Below are 12924 nucleotides of genomic sequence, written 5' to 3'. Positions count from 1 at the left end.
CAGGAATCCTCTATATCCGGATTACGTGACATTTTTGGGATACTTTGTGTAATAAATCTTGCTGGAGTATTTATTTTAAAATCAGGAAGTCTCCTTGAAGTTGTCCCATGTTTGTGGATGTTGTATCGCAACATATTGTTATAATCCTATCTGTTAGTTTCGAATCCTCTAATAGTTCTGATACAGCCAGGGTCTGCTCTTTTCCATTGCATCTTTCAATAGCAGGTAGTGCTAGCAGTTTTTCTTTCTCATTATACGTAATTATAACGGTAAAAAATATATAAAAACATACATGTTTAGTATTTTTATCATTGTTACAATTACTGTGCTTCTTTTAATAACGTCTCAATCTGTCTTTTCTCATAATATTGTTTCGAACGAAAATATGATTAGATTAGATTACGCGATCTAATGCAAGAGGGCACTGAAATATAGACATGTTCTAAAATCTGACCCTACTCCTGGATTTATATTAAATATAATAAAAAATAATAGATCATTCATTTGTATATAACAATTTTCTTTCTCTATACGTTTTTAATCCGGGAACGCGGAAACTGGGATATCTATCCTAGGCGATCGACTGTTCTACACCGTACTTCAGCACGTGATTCTATTATGCCGTGAAGGAGAAAAGAATAGGGTTCCTTCGAGAAATGATACTTCTTCTTCTTCTTTTTGATAACTCGAAGTTTATTGGAATAGGTTACAAACAGATGCAATGATACAAATCTGAATTTGAAAATGAGCGCCAGGCTTGATTGAAAAGTTCTTTATATGTATAGTAGTGATCTAACAAAGAGTCTTTAGTCTATGTTATTATACGTGTCACAGAGAGGCCACGTAAGCCTGTGTTCAATAGGCCAAATATCGGATTCATCTTCTGGATAAACCGGCGAAAATAAAGCTGAGTTAGTTTGTTTTAGTGGTATCTTATCATAAAGGGTAATGAAGCATAACAATACGCCGCGCCGATGTAGCGTTCACTTCAAATAATTATAATTACGTCAATTTTAGTGTCCAAACCTTAAAATTATTTTTATAGATACTCAAAATTTCATTTTCGTCGGTTTTATAGTTCAATGGTTATGGTTTAATGAAAAAAAGGTTGCAGACCTGTAGTATTAACAATTTTGTAAATTTAAACAAATTCTTCGTAATTCAACATATTCAAATTTGACCATAATCGGAAACAGTACTCCAAAAATGACCGATTTGACGTGAAGTGACTCAAATGTATTAGACTTCGTAATTCGGATTCGGATTTGGTCCTTGAGGACTGATAGTATATTTTTGCGTATTATACGGGGTCGTTCACTCAAACATTGCCATCTGAATATCTCCTCTAGCAGTGATGTCACAATAAATGTTTCATATGGGGCCATATTTCTCAGGGCCATTTCTTTCGGAGTTTTCAAGGTGATCGATGTTGATTCGCATACGAGTGCATATTTTTTTTATTGCATCGTAGCTGACGTTTAAACACATTCAGACATGCACAATGACTCGACCTTCAAATGATCTTCGACTTGAAACATGAAAACCAAACTCGTATGTAAATATGAACTTGAAAACTGCGAATGAAATGACCTTGGAAAAAAGCCACCTTCTGCATCGCATTCGTCCCTTGATACCTGTTAAATTCCATATAAAACATGGTTTGTAACATCTCTATTGGAGGAGATATCTAGTTCGTTCGATTTACAAAAGGGAAGTTACGAACAAAATCTTAAACGTTATCTGACCTCGATAGGTTGTGATTAGACTCTGCGGATTTTTGTCTGCATCAATTGTAAGAAATTTTAATTTTAATAGATTAATAGATTTTAATAGAGATTAAAAATGATACATATATTGGCATTTTTTGATACTTCTCAGCATTCTATCATTTTTAATTGCAAATACTCAAGTTAGCATTTTTAAGTTTCTTGTCAGCAGTTGGTCAGCAGTAATTCAAAACGAACGTGTATCTTTCATTTAGCTGTATGTATTACGATATTGAGTTACCTAATTATGACTAATTGTGGAATAATAAAAAACGTATAGAAGAAAACAAATAACGGTAACGCGATAGGGTGGAACAAAAACTTAGTCCACCTTGAATATATCCGTTGCGTATAGTCATATGCAAAAACATTTCAAAACGAAGTTTCACTGTTTTGTGGGACGTATATGTGATGATAAAACAAAATTTTTTCCAGGGTCATCTTTTTAATGAGATTCGAAGGTCGTCAATGTCTTTTTAAATGGAAAACTATTCTATTTTTATTACAGTGCGATAGCCGCTGAGAAAACGATTTCAGAATGGTACTGTACAAGGTTATTCAAGGTCATCAAATTTCGTCTTGGTTGTAACATAACAATATTCCTTGCATTAACGATCAACTGATACTAAATACCGATATTCTACGCAATGTTGTGTATGTACTTTTATTCGTCTATCTCGCCGCTCACTGTTTGTAAAGACAACAGTATAAGAATTGGAGAAAAACTCACTTGAATTATAGCATTTAATTAATAAATCCAGCGATAATAAAGTGTTTCTGTGATTATACAGTCTCTGCTGATCTTGAATCACCTTGTATAGTATCATTCTGAAATCGTTTCGACGGCTATCGCATCCTGGTAAAAAAAGAACAGTATTTCATTAAGAAAACATCGATAACCCTGTAACCTTGTTGAAAAAATTACCCTGAGAAAAATTCTGTTTTATCATTACATGTGTCCTACAGAACAGTGTAGCTTTGTCCTGAAAAGTTTTTCCATAGCGCCGTACGCAACGGAGATATTCAAGGTAGACAAAGTTTTTGCTCCACCCTCTATGTGTATGTACAGTAGTATTATCCTGTATAACACGTATTCCTATAACATCTCAAAGATTATTGCAACCACCGTTTTCATACAATGCTATTTCTCGTGCAACGCGCTGTCTAATAAAGTCGAAAATAAAATATAAAGAACGAATAGCGAATTATACCAAAACAAAGATTTACTTGGCTAATTATAAAAATGACTAGCAAAAAATGAATTTGTTAAATTATATCTTTTGTAAAATGTATATGGAATAAATGTTTCGTTCATACACATGAATAACATTATTCGTATTAATTTTTCATATGATTATAATACGAATAATACATTTATAAATAATACTATAATGAAACAACACTCAAAATAAGGATAGAAGGTTTGAGTGCGGATAGAAAATAGATACATAGATAGATAGTGTGTGTGTATGTTGTATAGGAATATATTATTTATGGAATAATATACATATACAGGGTGTCCGATTTTAATCTATAAATAAAAATAACTGGATATAAAATTACACACTGCATTAAAAATTGGCTGAGCCCCAGCGTGTTCGACTCTTATTGGTCATTGTTTTTCGTTAATAACTTGTAAACAAAGCCGCGGATTGCATTTTCACTAAGGAAAAAGTTATTTATAATATAATGTAAAATGACATTTGGAACACGCTCGTCTATCATACTTAGGAAAATATGAAATATACATCTGCATAAGAAAGAAAATAACTTTTCAATACCTAAAATCTAACTCTCCTTACTGCTTTAAAATTGTGATACAAGTGCTTTTTCAGCAAATATATTCTTCTTTCTTGTTTCAAATCTCTAATTTCATATGTCCTAAAGTTACTTTGATATTGAATTTAACCTGACAGTTACTTTGCATTAATAAGCATGTTATAAATAACAATTTATAATTAAAGTTTGAAAGTGCGGTCGGGGACGATTGTAACACCGACAATCGGGGTCAATTGTAAGAGATTTCTACGCCTAATTCTTTCATTTTATAATTTAAATAAGTATCTATATTTATTAAAATTACTATAATTTACTATCAGAATGTCTCGTACAAAAATTAGAAAAACTAATAAAGGAACCGTGAATATAAAAGCATACGAGCCTTATAGTACAAGCAAATTTAATGAAAAATGGGTCCAATGTCAGGGCTGTAATGACTGGGCACATAAAGAATACTATGTTGTGTGATGCTGTGTGACCCAAGGTCGGGGTCGGTTGTAACATTTTACCCGCTTCCCATATTTTATTAATAATTTGGATATTCCTTAATGCACCACAAAACCACTGTAACTGAATAATCTCAGATAAGTAGGTAAGAGATTCATTACAAAATAATCGTCGTTGTAAATACAATAGTTTGCGTGTAATCGTGTTCTAAAGTCAAAGTGTTACAACCGTGATCGTTCGCGATTCGTTAATTCGAACTTCAAGAGAAAAAAACAAAATCTTCGAGTCATAGAGATTTTGGCTTATCCAGATTTCGAGTAAAACATGCTCAAGAAATGAAAATTTGACTTACAAAGGCATCGTGCGACGGTCAATTTTTCGACTTGTTAAGGTGTAAGGAAAGTTTATAAAGTACAAACTCATAAAGCAATAAACAATTCACAATCATAGAACCCTTGATCTTCTTAAATCGATTGACTAATACCAAGAGGTAAACTTCGACTTGTAGGCGTCGGAGTCTTCTGAATTTGGGTTGTAGGGGTAACCAATTATTTACGTTATTATATTACTTACATTACTTACTTACATTATTACATTACTTACATTACTTACTTATAATATTACATTACATACATTCTTACATTACTTATATTATTTACATTATTACATTTAACAGCAAAACGTGCTACGAGTTGACGAAGTTTTATTTGAAGTTGTAGAATTTTTTTACAGCTAAGCGAGTTATCAAGGTTCTGCTATACATGTATAATGATTTTACGATTACACTGTCGAACAAGTATTTTGATCTGTATTAAACAGTGGAGTTTATCACTAAAAAGACGAATTCGTAAGCAGAATTGCTCTATCAACCTCAGTTTTCGAAAAACATTAATTTTTTGTAAAATGACCCTATTTTAGGTAAAAAGAGACATTACGTGGAACACTAAGATCATTACGAGATTACTTAGGAGTCTTCCAAACATGTTAGTGTACTCCATTTTTAATTTACCTTATTTCAAGTGGTTGTAAATATTCATCAAAGTTTAAAAAGAGTCGTAGAACGCATCTTATACCATATATTTTCTTAATTTTACGAAAAGTTATTCGTTTAGCACGACTTTACTATACAACATTGGATTCTATGGACATTTTTTAAGAGAAAACCGTCTAATAGCCGCGTCGAAACGTTGTCCGATTCAGAGAAATCATAAAAATATCAACCGACGGCGCGATACGTGCACAATATCTTACCGTCACATGGCCAACGCTCGCTTGCCTCGTCTCTGCAATGCCATAGATACGCGGGAGCGAAACCTACACTACTGTTGGACAGTGTATGTAATTAATTACTATCAGTCCTTTTCTTGGACGGTAGAATGTCTAGATTTCTTGATTTTCAATCTAGTAGGAAAAAGCGAATATATTTTCATACTGCATAAAATTATTATTATATATTAATTATTAAACATTCAGTTCGTTCAAATTATCAGTTCATCTGTAGTGTGAAAAAATGATACAAGACAAACGTTATTTAAATTGAATATGCCAATTTTCAAATATGTTCGACTACTCATTTAGATTAAAATCAAAGTGACTAGACGTTCCACCACACTGTTCAAAAAGAGAGCTATATGCAGGATGACTCAGTTAAATCGATCCAGACAAATTCAATTCCAAAAAACCTTCGAAACCGTCGATAATACTAAAAAATGTTTCAAACGAAATTTTAATGGTTTCAGCGGACACGTAATCTGATATTAATGAGATAGGTGAGCGCGTCGAGAACATACTTTATTTTCGAGATCAACTTCATTTTTTTAAATGGATCCATGTATTATTATACTAGTCGATTGAGCCTATCGTTCTTTTCATAAAAATACTAAGAAGACATTTATTGCGAAAAATCATTAATTTAGAAGATATCTTAATTTTAGTAGTGTATAGTGTCAACCATTCAAATTTCGTTTGAAACGTTTTTTAATATCATCAACGGTTTCGAAGATATTTGACACGACGCACAGTAATTGGTTTCCATACAAAAAGCAGAAGAAAATATATAACAACTAAAATGATATATTTAAGCGTACCTTTTCATTTTATATTATTAGTACATATATATTTGGATTTTTGTTGGGTTAGAATAATGAAAACAAAATGCAGTGTTTTAATTTTTTAAACAAATTTTTTAGAAGTATAATTTTTGTTTTGAATTCACTTCAATGCAATTGAACATCCTCTCCATTTTCACGTTGTGGACATTGTTCCGAAACCAATGGTACGATTGTTTCTTTGAGAAATGAATATGAGCAAAAGTGACCAAAATTTCAAAAGAGTGCGAACAGTTGAAATTTGAAAACAGTTGATACTTTACTGAACCTATTCAAAACACACACATCTCGCATAACTCGGTACCTCATAGGTACATATTACGGCATGCTTCGTGGTACGCACCATTTTGGCATTATTAATAGACGATTTCTCCAATAGCAGCTAATAGCAGCCAATTTTTATTTTGTTATTAATGTAAGACATCACTCTTCAAAATGCGATCAAAACGATCACTGAACTCTATCGAACTTATAATTAAAAAAATTAAATGAATTTTCAACATATTCAATTGAAGATAACCCAGAAAATGTGAGAGATAAAAAAGTGTCCTCTGACATAATTTAAGTACATACTAAGTGCATTAAATTCTGTAGAAATTATTTATTTTCAAAGAACAAAATAATTATTAAGAACGATATAAATTTAGGATGATTTAGAGATGGGTTGGAAATGATGGTTTTGGAAATTATAAGAAAGATCATAGTATATAATAAGCCACGACCTGTACATACTGTATATCAGTAAGGCAATATTATAATTCACACTACAACATCAGTTCAACCACTTCTGATTTCGAGAAATTTGACAGTTTCAATACTTTCATTTTCAATATTTTCCTGTCCACAATGGTATTGGAAATGTTGGTAGCGACCAGTGTTGCTAGGTTCAGTGCGATTTCAGTGCTTTCCATGGTGGAACGGATAACGAAGTGCTGTTGTTAACAGCCTCTCCATTATGAAATGTACTGAAATCGCTCTGGATCTAACAACATAGCGGATATTATCTGTAATAGTAAAAATATTTTCATTGGTGTAAAGCATACGCTAAAGATCTTTAACACTCGCGGCGCGGCGTGACACGGGTCTATTTGAGTCCAGAATTAAAAAATTGCTACTTGAAATCATCTTACTGGCACATAATTTAATTTTTCACAGGTTCCATTAAAGTTTACAGAAAAATTGATATGTCCAGAAGGACATATTTTTATTAGTTATATTTTGGTCAGTAAAATCTACTGTTCGAATATTAACATAAAACACGTAATTTTAAAAGATCGTAAAAAGTATAGGCGTTTCCTCTATTTTTTATTGAAGTCAATATGAAAATATATACAAAAGAACTAATGCATGTAATTGCACTTGTATGTGTAGGTAAGTCTAAAAGAATACTATAAAGAAGCTAAAAGTAGTTTTAAAAAATAATTCGTATCTATATAATGTGGAATACTTAAATATCTGAAAAAAGATTAATTTAAAATTTGTATTTATTATTTATTATATCACAAAAATATAAAAATAAGCATACTGCTCAGTGATTGTCATTCATATACATGCATACGTAAACACATGCCTCTGCAAGAAATAACGAATCTCTTACCATTCTAATTCTAAACAACACATGGAACGATACATGATACGAAAATAAATATTTTTTAACTTACCTGCGGTACGATATTTAACTATACGATTCACGTTTCTGAATGTTTTGTAGCGAAAGTAATATTTACATCTAAAATTACCTATATAATCTGTTACTTCTTATCGAGATATCTGACTTTCTATTTTACCAGCTTTTACAACTATTCAGAATTGATATAATTAAATTATTTATTTCCTACATTAGCAATTAAATATGCGGCACCGTTATCGATGATACGATAACACTCGTTCACGAATAGTATTAAAACCGTATGTTTATGAAGTTCCAACAAAGAAAAAATTATATGAGACAAGTTTGCCTTTAATTTTCTAAAGATAACATAGTACAAAAATAACTAGAAAAGGAGACTTTGTTGGACTACCTGACCAAAGAATAGGCCGTTCGATATATTAGAATACCTCGCATAGTTAGAAAAAGTAATTGTAAGGTTATACAAAACGAGAGAACATTAATAGCATACTAAAATTATTTTAGAAAAGAAGTTAATAAACATAATGTTAATATCTTGCATAGCTATTACAGGAATTATTTTTAGGAAATTCTACGAGACTCCGTGGTAAAATGAAACAATACACATAACTTAAATAACAATAACAATAAGATTATTAACAAAAATAACAACCAGTTTATACAATGCAACAACTTTTCACGAATAACAACAACGACATTGACAGTAACGAATATGACTTTGACAACGACAACGGCTTCGACAACGTGCGACTTTACTCGCTCCCGGCTCTTCAAATACCCGATCTTTGCATTCGACTCTTCCATCCTTAGCAATCTTTTCCTTCGTTACTTCTTTCTGTTCCCTTCATTCTCTCTCTCTCTCTCTCTCTCTCTCTCTCTCTCTCTCTCTCTCTCTCTCTCGCACACTCGGTCTCACTCATTTTCGTTCTTTCTCTCCCTCTCGCTCACTCACGTTCTATCTTTTGGCTACGCAAGACTTCAAGAAACCTAACCAATAAGCTCAGGTCACTCGAAGCTACCCAAACACTCTGCAGACATCTGTCCCATACATTCAGTATTTTACAACACTCACTCTTAATTATTCTGCTTTCCATACTCGGACTACACTACACTGTTTTTGTTAGTTTTCTTGTACGTCTAGTAAACGCTTCGGCAATATCGGTTACACTGTTCAATGCCAATTTTGCGTTTCCATAATGTAGGGAAGTTAACTCTCAACTTTAGGAATTTGATCTGCTTTAACCGAAGTATACTACAGAGTGTGCCAAAAATGTCTCGTAATCCGGAAATGTGGATTCCTGAGGTCATTTAAAGCAACTTTTTCCTTAGCGAAAATGCAATCCGTGGCTTTGTTTATGAGTTATTAACGAAAAACAATGACCAATAAGAGGCGAGAACAGCTGGCGCGAGATGGCCGAGCCAATGGACAAAACTGGGTTTCGTGCGCTCATTGATTGGACCGCATCGCGCTTATTAGTTCCTTTCTTTCATTAATAACTCGTAAACAAAGCCGCAGATTGCATTTTCGCTAAGGAAAAAGTTACTTTAAATGACCTCAGCAACCCCCCATTTCAGGATTGCGAGTCAGTTTTGGGAACCCCTGTATATTAAAAAATGAATGATTCTTACGTAAAACGATTCTGTAAACCAGGTACCGCGAATTTGCTGCCCGCGGGCCACTAGTGATTCACGCGTCATATGTCACCACACTCCCACACGTGCATTGCATGCCGCATACACACAATTCCTCATCAGTTGTAGTTCACATTTTTAGTGGTGGAGGGACTAATTATGTACATAGTTCAAAGGAGGAGGTGCACGACCCGCGATGGAGAAGTTTGACGCCCCTGCTGTAGACGTTTCCAAATACATACATACATATAATGGTACACTTTTTTACACTATTATCAATGTTTAAACATGATTAAACAAAATTTAAGGACCGTGAGGCACCTACAATGCACCAATTTTTTTATAATCGTACATTTTTCATTTGAATTTGAAAACAAAAAATCCAATGTACAGAGTGTCGCAGAATTAACTGGATACAGTAAATTTTCCTGAATTGGCGGTCAAATTGTAGACAAAAATGAACAATTTGGGAAGAGGAGATACGATTATTCGACGCTTGCGGCTCGTTTTTATAGTCGTTGACAATCGGTAACTATAAAAACGAGGCATGAGGCTCGAATAATCGTATCACCTCTTCCCAAATTGTCCATTTTAGTGCGCAATCTGAGTGCGAATTAGGAAGAATTTACTGTACTATTATAACGTGATTCTACACACATCCTTGCCTCGGTTAGATTTCTCATCTTGAGAATCCAAAGTAAAAAATCGAACAACATACATAAGTTCCTGCAAATAAATAACGCAATTTATGTACATAAAACAGAATTTAGATTCTTAACCTAGAATTCTCGAGTGCAAGGTGAACTTTACGGTATGTCAATTGTGTCAATAACCATCTACCCGAGAGTATAAAATCACGATGCGATCATCACGATTTATAATTTTCTGACAACCTGTACATATGAAACTTAGAAACGAAAAATCCCGATGTGACGTCTCCAAATCTTAATGAAACTTTGGGAAGATATATTTCTAGTTAAAACATTCGACATATATCTTAATTTGCTTAAAAAATATATTAATAAATAACAATTTTTCGTGAATTTTTCCATTGTTGCTAAGAGTTCCATTTTTCGTATAAACCTATGCAAAATTTCGTAATAGTATTCTACAGGTCATTTAATTTGAGATTATAAAAATATTGTAGGTACGTGATTTAAAAAAAAATGAACTGGCACATGTCAAATAGCACTACTAGTTTTTAATGCGTGGGCGTCTTCAAGATTATTTCAAGGTCATCTTTTTTTTTATCATAAAATACGTAACAAAATGTGCAACTTCTGTTTGAAACATTTTTCATGTTTATTTATATCAAGAATAATTTTGTTTTTCTATTCAAATGACAACGTTACTTTCTTCTGCAAGGTATCTTATTTCATTTAAGAGCATCGTATTACAAAAAAAGGTTTCAAACAAAAGTTGTATATTTTTATGCGTAGAATATGATTCCGAAATACAAAATGTAGGTTTATGATAAAAAATACAAGATGCCCTTAAAATAACCTTGAAAACACTCACGCATTAAAAAATAAGTAATGCAGTTTGACTCCTCACTCAAAATACTAAAGGATATGTGTCTATTCGTTTGTTGTTTTTTTTTTAAAACACGTGTCTACTCTTTACAAATCAGCAAATACTAATTAAACAAATTCTTTTCGGTATGGAGTATTGAAAACAATTACTACATCTTTAACGAAAGATAGAAATATAAGTCAGAAATTCAACTTCAACTGAAAACTAAATAAAAATCTTCTGCTAACAAAAATAAAAACACTATTTTAAGCACTTTGACATTATTCTTTCATATAGGTCTAAAGACAATCTATTACGAAAACAAGTAATAAAAAATATATTTGTAGCAAATAAGTGAGGAGAATATTTTACTCGAATGGACCTCTATAATTAAATCGAGAATGTGGTTAGAAAATATTGTCATTCAGAAATAAACAGTAATGTGTATACATTAAAATACGTAAAATATGTAAAATTTTAATACATTGCACTACAATTTCTTTCATAGAAATTCTTAATAGAACTTAATAGAACAGTTTTTAATAGAACGAGACAATTTTGTTCCTTGCATGTCTTCACTTACTTTTATCCCTAGATTTTGGTAATAAAAGAATCAAATTTTGTTTTAATTTAGAAGAAACGAATAACATTTATACTTATTTGTTAGTAAGTTATGTATGAAATCTTCATCACGAGTCAGACTTCATTGTATAGTGCAAGGGGGCTTACAACTTATTTACGCGATGTGCGCTAAACTGTGGTTCTCTTGGCATAACACAGGAAGCGCGAAGTATTGTTTTTCACTTTCTAGTGTATAAAATGACAATGATGTCGTAGGACTCGCAAGAACGTCCCAGAACGACTGGCGGTTCTGCTGTAAGATGCGATACTCGTTAAATCGTTCGATAACTTGCTCGATAAGTTGTTAAGTGGCTTGATCTTAAGTAAGTAATTTACTTACTTAGTAATTTTTATTTTTGCATTTAAAAAATTTATAATTAAAATTGTTGTTATTATAATTGAAATTTGTCGGGATTTTCTAGAAGACGATGGCTTTAAGTAAAATTTCTTCTCTTAAGTATAAATTCAACGATTTTCACGATATTTCGAATAATTATGCGATGGTGGTATAACTCGGAATTTCATTTCGAATAATTTAAAATTGCCAATGCAGGTATAACAATGCTGATCTTACTTATTTTGAGCATCTGAAATATCTCGCATATTTTTTATGATAGAAAAAATTGTCAGAGGAAAACATTGGTTGGTTCAACGGGGTAAATATTATGATAGGCAACAAAATTTGTTCAAGGTTATACCTTTTGAGATTTCAAGATTATCGAAATTTTTTAAAATGGAGTGATATATTTTTATCATCACTGTACTACAGCCGAGGTCAAGACAAATTCAGCGACCTACAGGGTGTCCCAAAAATGTGTTGCAATACGGAAATGTGGGGTAGCTGAAGTCATACTAAGTAACTTTTTCTTGTAACCTTCTTATAACCTTGAGTAGGAAAAATTAATGAAAGTAGGGCAATTGATGTAAATAGGGAAATGACAGTAATAGGATAAATAGATAGAAAATTGATTTCTACAAATGTTCAAAATAATATCCGTTAATTTCAATACATTTATCTAATCGATTAATGAACGATTCGCTGGCTCTCCTTATTATTTGATCACTATGACTCTAATCCGGTCTCTCATATTTTCCAGTGATTTTATTGCACCCCAAAGAAAAAATCTGGCGGTTTAAGATCCAGCGAACGATATCGATCCAGCGTAGCGGAAATTTTTGGTCTAATACTTAGCGAGCTAATAATGCCTTGTATGCCGGACGGCCATCACGTTGAAAGAACTTTCGACTCCCTTGAAGCAGGAAAACTTTTACCAGTAAAGCAGGTAACTCGTCAGTTAAAAAATTAACAAATTTGAGACCATTCAAAATGCCATCGACGAAAAATGGTCCAATAATGTTATCACCAACGATTCTTCACCAATAATGCATATTATGTGTATTCAGTTGTCCGCGATTAAAAAAGATAGCT

This window comes from Megalopta genalis, chromosome 7, assembly GCF_051020955.1.
Source record: "Megalopta genalis isolate 19385.01 chromosome 7, iyMegGena1_principal, whole genome shotgun sequence".
NCBI lineage: Eukaryota > Metazoa > Arthropoda > Insecta > Hymenoptera > Halictidae > Megalopta > Megalopta genalis.
The sequence above is the reverse complement of the archived record's forward strand: the minus strand, read 5'-3'. Positions refer to the sequence as shown.